We start from the raw sequence: 9,408 nt of genomic DNA, 5'->3' as shown, positions 1-9,408 counted from the left end.
AAAATGATACATAGAGAAATGACAATTATGATTATTAGAGAATGCGTGATGAAAATTGTATTTGTCAGTGAGAGTGACAGTGAATATTAATTGAAAGGACACCTAGAAAATAGGAAGGGGGTTTTGATTGGAGAGATGACATTTCTCACAGAAGAAAAATGATACTCATCACAAAGAAAGCGAGACCATCAGCAGAATGAGAACACCACTCTTTTTTTATTCATCAAGAGAACGGGGCACCCAGAGGGAGAAAGGGACAATCTTTAGATATGATGTTATTAGCGTAATCATCTTCATGTGATTAGGCGGGTCTTTGCATGAGGAGAAAATGGGATTTTATTTTTCAAGTTCACAGTTGCGCTGAAGGATTTGTGGATATCATTATATACTAGATTCGTTACCCCAAAATGTAACGAAAGTATGTTTCTTGTGAAAGGTTAACATTTGGGATGCACGTTTCGCACGACCCATGTTATACGATTTTTTTTTCATGTCAAGTTGTTTTGACGAATTGAACATTTATTTTTTGTGTGTTTTGGTATGTTTTTCTTTTTTTTTACGTGAGATTCGACGTGGACAAGGCGGGAAGACGTCGTTACAGAAATTATTTTGGTTGGCGTCTGTAAAAAAAATTACGCATGTCGCGAAGTATTCTTGATTTGGTTACGGAAAGGACTTTCTGCCCTAAATTTGACGGACTGCCATAATGCTGGGAATTGTTGGTGCCGAATTCATTGAAACGTCGAGAAGGATTGAGTTGACTTCTGATTAATCGTTCAGATGATTCTTTAGTCTTTATTATAAGTACAGCTGTACCTTACATGCAAATAGACGGCCAGTTGAATTTATATAGTACAATTACAATATACGTAGGATGATACTGGGGAAAATGTAATGTGGCAAAAATAATATTGACTCCACAACCATTGCATATTAAGTTACGAATTTCTCTGTTTTGTCCTTTAAACAAACATCAGTGTCTGCTGTCTTTCCTCTTTTTGGTTCTAATTCCTCTTTCAATTTAAAACAAATATTGAGCAATCGTTTAATTGTACAATGAAAAGAAACCAAAAACAGGAGAATAAGAACTTCCATACACCCGGCTCTAGACTGTTACATTGTTTATATCATTACCTCTTATATGTATTTCTTATAGACAAACATTTTAGATTATTTGATATTGATTCTTAAAAGATTCACATCCTCAGACATCTACGTGTTTGTTGTTATTTTTCTCCTTTTGCAGATCCGTAAGCTTAAAATGCTGTCACACCAAAGTTGGGAATCAATGCCAGCAGCATCAGCAAACCTGGCTGAATTTCTTTGTTGTCTGCCTGTTCTCAAACGTGCCGATCTCAACTTCCAGAACCTTCCTGACATATTTTTCGCGACTATGGACTCACATGACACACGCAATAAAGCAAGTATTAGACATAGTATATCGTGTTTATCGATGAATAATGTACGTACTGAGTGAAATCTCAGCAAAACATTCAACATTCATTACACAAGATTATTATTTTTTTTGTATTTTCCGATATCCGTCTGTTCAGGTCGATGCAATTTGATAGTAGTTCAATGTTATTGTCTGAAATAGTAGTGGAGCTGGTGTACTTCACTACGTCGAACAAGTTTATGCCGGAAGTTTCATTACAAGAAAAGACAAATTCAGGTCCCCAAATCATAATCTATGATCGCTTCATTACATACTTTACAGCTCAGCTGTAACGAAACTTTTATAAAACGCTAGGAAATCCCGAGAATTTCGTTGCAACGATAATATTGAACCATGTTAAATCTTACCAACCTTGACATCATAATCACATGGAGTTGGCTTCCTGTCATTCGTCCATAATCCATTGAAGCCTATGTTAACTAGGAGAATATGTTTCGAAATATATAGGTATTTTTACCAATTGTGACCGTGCACCGCAAAACGAACATAAAGTCGCACACACTGATTTTGCACGAGGACTGAAAATAAGTGAAATGGGTCAAACTAGCCGAACTTGACTCTTTCATATTTTCTAAAAGATCGGGTCTTCTTTTACATTATGCTAAAATTTGGTATCATAAAACGGGCAGGAAAGTGTGTTTTTTAGCAATTTATCTCGAACATTTTTGGTAGAATAGTGTGATTAGGTGTGTCTTTAAAATCCCTTTTTCATTTCTGAAAAACCTTGTCCACACTCTTCACTTTCAACTCTAATAACTTTTGAAGAGATAATGCTACTGCTTTGAAAGTTGGCATTAATTATGGACAGAATGTGTGAATGAGGCATGTATAATTTTAGTTTAATTTGATAATCTCTTCATTGTTGTTACTCTAGTGGTTTACTTCCTGTTTTTTTGTCCCATTCATCGCACAGCCAGCACGGTTTGGTAAAGATTAAGTGCTTGAATAGACACCTGTACTTCAGAGCCTCTTTTCTCACTTCACACTTTTCCTGAGTTTGTGCTTTCTTTCCAATATTTAGATAGGTTAGGAGAGTCCGCTTGATTTGAGTTATACATCATTTTAAATCTTAAAGTCTGCTCTTTCAGAATATTGTCTTAACTAAAAATTCATGTCTGGCGACTTTTTGCTTGTTTTGAGGTGCAGGGTCACAATTTATTTATTTTATTTCAGTAAATTTGATTTATCATTTCTTATTAGCATGAACGCAAAGTGTAATTGCTAAACTGTGTTGCTTAGTTGTTGATTTTGTCAAAAAAAATCATTAAGAGCAAAATAAAAATTGGTTTGAATTGCTACGGGAAACTTAACAGATCTGTTGTGTTTTTGTTCATTATGCTACAGGTAGAGGGCATAAATATCGGCGGAAAACCGTTAAGAGAGTTGCTCGCTGACTATCACGGAAGGAAGGCACACAGGTAAATGTCGTTCTTTGCTACTTTGATGTTATCTCATCAATTGTGAAATGTAGTCTTAATCACAATGAATGATGTCTATTAATGTTTTTACATTATTGAGAAGATTGTATTTCGTTCGTCGTGTATCATATCCTGAAGATTAGATAGATATTTTATTGGGACAGCCAGTTAGAAACAATAGGAAAGTAAAGAATTAAACCCTCGGTTGTAAACAATGCACGTACTATAATTGAATTAACTAAACACCGTGAACAAATTTCACGCATTTTCGATGGCATATTTTTTCTTTCAACAGATTATTAGAACGGGAGAGAAATTGTAATGTCTCATATATTTTGATGATGGCATGACTATGATTGTAATACGGTCTAAAGCGCATTTGAGGCGGACGCTGCTCTCTACTTTTCTCTTTGATCACGCTTTCGGCCTGTCATTTCCTTTATCATGATCTACAAGGAAAAGACATTACAACATTTATCTATAAAGGGGCATAATGTGCCATAAAATAATAAGTACACTGTCATACAGTGCCATATGATAATTGTGATGTGATAAAAACATAAATCTTCTGAAATACACTGTATTACCTTTGCAGAAATTAATCAATTACCTCAACATAAAAATGCTATCTAAATGATCATCTCATCGACAGAAACATGTTGGGTATGGTTCAAAGCTGGAAAATAGGTTCAGTTCGTGTACCTTACCTTCAAAATATACTAATCATCGTTTGCTGTTTGATTTCCGAAAGAGAAGACTCTAAGCTTTTAATGATACTGTATATTACTCAATTTATACGGACTCTCCTAACCTATCTAAAACTTGGAAAAAAAGCACACACCATGGAAAAGTGTGAACTGAGAAAAAAAAAAAAAGCAAACGGCTCCTAAGTAGGCCTATACGGTCTATTCCAGAGCTTAATCTTTACCAAGCCGTGCTGTCTGTGCGATGAATGGGACAAAACAGAGGATGTAAACCATCATAGCAACAGTGGAGGAATTTCAGACTAAGCTGGAACTGAGCATGCTCTGTTATAACATTCTGTCCATAGTAAATGTAAACTCAATATTGACTTGGTTGAACTATTTCACCTCTTTTCAGTCATCAGGGGAAAATCCAAGGATATGACTTTTTGTTGGTTTTGTGATGCACGTCATATATATTTTATGTATAATTTACCAGTCTCGGCTTGTACCTTTTTACGCTATTCCGTTTATCAAAGTTGTTTTATTTTCCCTTTCTCTAATTACCACCATCACTTAGAAAAATTATCAGTTTCGTTATAATACATTATTTGGAAGAATCAAGTTTAATGTAGTCATCCACGTTTTTATCCAAATGTACGGGACTTTAAAAATTAAGAATGTTTTTCTCCCTAACATAAATCACAATCAACAGGATAATCTTAGATGATATCCAAAACCAAAAAATGACACTATTACTTTTTGACATCGACCGCCGACATTTGTGGTGTTTGTCCATGGGTTTAACATGTTTAAATGGACGAGAAGTATTTCTTCGCGCCCACCTTTGTACCAAAATTAAAATGACCGGTTATACCATACTAGGGGAGAAGAGAGAAAACAGAAGTGCTGGTTCATTCTAATTCTTCCAGGATTGATAACTCTGATTACGATCTCTTGTCGTGAATATATCAAAATCCACACCTTAACCGTGTTCTGGGGGAGGGGACATTTCATGAAACGTTTTTTTCCGACCAATTTGTCGGACATATTTGCCCTCAGCCAGTCTAATGCAAGTATATTAGTAGCTTGTAACCGTTTGTCATAAAAATATCCTACAAAAGGCTTTATGAAATGCCCCCCCCCCCTTGGTTTTTCGGTCATCAAAAACTGCCCTTAACAATCACCTTCGTGTCTCGTATTTTAAAGGAGTGCGAAAGAGATGAGAAAACAAAGATCCTCGGAATATCCTCATTATTCGGGGTATATGTTTCATGCAAAAAACTGTCATTCTTTAATAGCAAGTCATCCTTTGTGGCGATCAATTATAAACCCTTTTTGAAGACATAGTATGCTCTTGCTTCACACTATTATACACTACAGTGCATATCACTTATATACGGAGTATAGAGGAGTGCTTTTTGTTAAAATTCACAGTTATGGTGAATCCCACAACGTGTTTCAAGATCTTGATGTTAAGGATATAATGATATAATAAATAATAATATATAACGGTTAACTTCCCAAACCAACTACAAATTTCTGTAATGGGGCTGAATTTTGTTGTTGTACGTAATTGTGTAGGTTTGAATTAGAGTGACGTTGTGTGCTACTGTTACAGGAAATATTGGAAATGATAATGGTTGTTATCAGTGACCGTGTATTTAATTTTCACGTTTCGTTCAAGCCGTTTCAGGTATTTAATACGTAACTACAGTACTTGTGACTTTCCAGCTCAAAACCCACAATATTGTATAGTATATCTGACCCTACACCACAAAACAAACAAAAAGCGGCCAGACATGAAATTTTAGTTAAGAGCACATTCTGAAAGAGCAGAATTTTAGCTTTAAAATGATGTATAACTCAAATCAAATGGACTCTCCTAACCTATCTAAATGTTGGAAAGAAGGTACACACTCTAGAAAAGTGTGAACTGATAAAAGAGGCTGTGAAGTACAATGTCTATTCACGCGCTTAATCTTTACCAAGCCGTGCTGGGTGTGCAATGAATGGGACAAAAAAAAGAAACCAGGATGTAAACCACGGGAGTAACAACAATGAAGGGATTATCAGGTTGAATTGAAATTGATAATGCCTTATTACCCTATTTTGTTCTTAATCAATGCCAACTTTCAAAGCAGTAGCGCTATCCCTTCAAAAGTTATAGGACTTGAAAGTGAAGAGTGTGTACAAGGTTTTTAAGAAATGAAAACCGGACTATAAAGGCACACTCAATCACACTATTCTGCCAAATAATGCTCCAGAAAAACGGCTATAAAGCACACTTTCCTGCCTGTTTTATGATCCCAAATTTTAGCATAATGTAGAAGAAGACTTGTCCTTTCAGAAAATATGAAAAAGTCAACATCGGATCGGTTGACCCATTTCACTTATTTTAAATCCTCACACAAAATCAGTGTGTGCGACCTTTTGTTCGTGTTGTGGTGCACGGTCACATAGGGTATATATATATATATATATATAAATTATGTATATGTACATATACATGTATATAATTGTACAGTATATTTATGTATGTACATATATATATACATATTTATTTATTTATGTATTTATATGCTATGGTGGAAACCCTGTGTGCCACATTTTTCTGAGACACAAATGTTGTCTTGCTTTGAGAAAACATTCTGTATTTCAAATATGTGTTACTTTTATCTATATCTGTTAAGTTGGACATAACTAGTGTAAAGTTGAAGAAAAGATGCCAAGCTTTTCTTTGATGTAAATTGTACAACAAATCTGTGATCCTTGTTCTTTCAAATGATTATAGTAGCTAGCTTATTGTAAAGGTGTGACTTTTGCACACAAAACAGTGATAAAAAAAAATGTGCTTGTTAGTCAATCACGACATCAAATTCAAGCTTTATGTGAGAGGAACAAATTCGCGAGAAACATTTTCATTTTACTGCAGCAGTTCGCGATTTATCGATCGGTTTCGGCGGGTTTCTGCGTTTCAGCGGAATATGCGAAGTTCGCACGCCGTCGCCTGAGTCGGATGTGCGAAAGTGGCAGATAATAATAAAGAGAAATAACAACTTGTAAAATAAGATAATCGAAACCTATCAAAAAGTAATTGAAATGAGATGACAGTTAGATGTAGAACCATTGGAAATAATAATTAAAACTTAAGGTTGGATTCACTCAGTCATGTGCAAAAGGATCCTTGAAAAGGCATTCTATTTCTAAGTGAAAGTAGGTCCTGATAGAAAAAAAAAATCACATGGGCCGTATGAAAGCCTATAATATTTTATAAACATTTCTACAGTGAAATACATTTTCCTTGAAATACACGATATGTGCGAAACGCAGATACAAAATATATCAAGCATAACATTAAGAGAGAGGTCTTTCTTTATATCGACAATAACAACCTGTATCTTACATGATCATGATCATGATGTTTTTAGTGGTATTGTTCACCATTCTTATCATTGCTTCTCATTTTCAAACAAAGACGCAGCAAAAGCAGCTACTAAGAGTAACGGGAAAGACGCGTAACAGACAACGGTACTTGGCATGGAAATTTACCAGCTTCTCAATAACTTGGAAAGACCAAAGATGGAAATGTTTGCAGAAGTACTTTCTCACCAGACCAGCTAGGGAGGTATTAAGAGGAATGCACCATTGATATCCATGGCAGAGACAAGCAAGAGAACGAAATCAGGTCAGGAGACCTGGAACGTCACAAACAATATGCCGACACTGATAAACCACTACCGACGACTGAATTAATGCGAAACAAGAACAAAATAACAGAATCGAGAAGAGGTAGAGGAGAAGCAAGAGAGGAGAAGTTGGCAAGCGAGATCACAAAGGCACTGGAAGAGAGACATTGAACCAGGAATATACGTGAAAATGCACATAAAAGAACTTCACATTTTTTTGTCATTTTCTTCTGCAATTGAGCGCACCGCTCATTGACGTTTCTCCATGAAGTGGTGCCTCATAATAATGATATTGATTAAACGTATAACAACTGTTTTCTACTGTTAAGATAGCCGCATATTTTTAAACATGTTATGAATATTAATATCACTGATTTTGTCTTGTTTTTGATTATCGGTAATACTTTTTACCAGTAAGATATAACTGTTCTGAAATGAAAATGCAGTCGAACATGAACGATATTGTCATTACTGAGCCCTTTTTGGATAGTCTTCAACCGAAACTCTAAAGAATTTCTTCCATAAGTAGAGGATGTGAACTTTTTTTCCTTCAAAACAATTCATAAACTCTATCATTATTCCTGGCTCAACTTTCTCCTTTGAATGTAAAGTATTCAACACTTTTTATATATAGTTGGGATGTACAACGCTTACTGCAATATTCCTCTCAGCGTTGGACCATTATGAGGACAAACATCTGACACACCTTGCAAAAACTGAATTTAAGCAACAATTTGATTCTTGATATGCAGAGAGAAACTCTCAATATTACACAAATAAGCATAACTCACGCTGTTACAGAAAGGATGGTCTATCCTTCTGCTGTGAATTTGTCTTCAAAAAGACTTTGCACATGTATTCAATTCTGATAATAGTCATGCTGATATGAGATCATGTACATGCGATAATTCCTGGGTATTATTTGTCATTTAGCCCAGTCAATGTTATGCGGTGTCTGTGTGGGAGAGTTTTTTCCGTTCTATTTTATCGTTATATAAGATACGAAGAGATGATCGGAAATTTCTACATGTAAAGGCAACTCGCTTTTTCTGTGTATACTATAACGGATACGTTTAACGGATTCATCGTTATGAATGTGGATGCGATATCAAATTGTTCATGTCACTGTGCTTTCATTGCCTAAACATGTGTACAAATGTGAATCTCAAGAAATCAGAATATGTGTTTAAATCTGATATAACATTGACTCGTAAGAAAGCAGCATGCGAAAAATATCAAAAATGTGTGATAGAGTAAAACACGACAACGAGGACGGTTTTATTTTGCTACAACACGCATTTCAGACACTTGCCCAGGTATACTCGGGACTCGGCCACAACGGGTAAAGGTACAAAAAAAAAGTTATTTATGTTGTATTTTATAGCATACTGAAAAATTTGTGTCATTATTGTAGCTCATTAGTTATTTTGATATCGAGGAATGTTTGAATGTATCTTTTAGTGGTTTTATATTGTAAATTTCATTTCATTTCTTTTCCATACTTCCATACTTCCATGCTATAAGTAAATGAAAGTATGTGTGTTGGTGCGTCTTCGCCTTTTTTCTCATATTTTAAAAGAACATTGTAGTCAAGTATTATACTTCCCTGTGCGTACGCTATCTATTGCAAAGATGTAGTCATATTAAAGTGAAAGACAGGTGTGCACTTACAAATGTAACTCTCCTTTGCTCTCTTTTACTTTGCTCAAATCGTAGTCCTTGCCGCCACCACAATCCATTTTCCCTTTTCTTTACTGGCGAAACAGGCCTACAGTTGTTTCCCATGTACTTCATTTTTTTACTGACAGACGGACATGACAGAAGATACTTAGACAGATAGGCCTAAGTCTAGATTGTGTTCGTGTAAAAGATTTTCATGAAAGCGAACAGGCAGTTTACGTTCACGCGTCATGCAAAGCACTTTATTCTTATTTATTCGTCTTTGCTAGTTTTTTTTTCTTTATTTCGTAGATTACAATATATTTGATGCCTAGGGTATTTATTTTGTCATGGAAAATAGATTTCGTTCCTTGTCTAATGTTTTTGATGTTACTCGGAAGCCCCACTATTATAATGAGATACCGCTTTTGATCAGGTGGATTTGGCTGTCTCGATTGTCAGTACATGCTACCCCTCAGCACGTGCCTCGTAAAGTAGTCCGT

The sequence above is a fragment of the Diadema antillarum genome, unplaced genomic scaffold (genome assembly GCF_040938485.1).
Source record: "Diadema antillarum isolate AM-2024a unplaced genomic scaffold, OU_Dant_1.0 seq00000457_RagTag, whole genome shotgun sequence".
NCBI lineage: Eukaryota > Metazoa > Echinodermata > Echinoidea > Diadematoida > Diadematidae > Diadema > Diadema antillarum.
Note: the sequence above shows the minus strand (reverse complement) of the source record.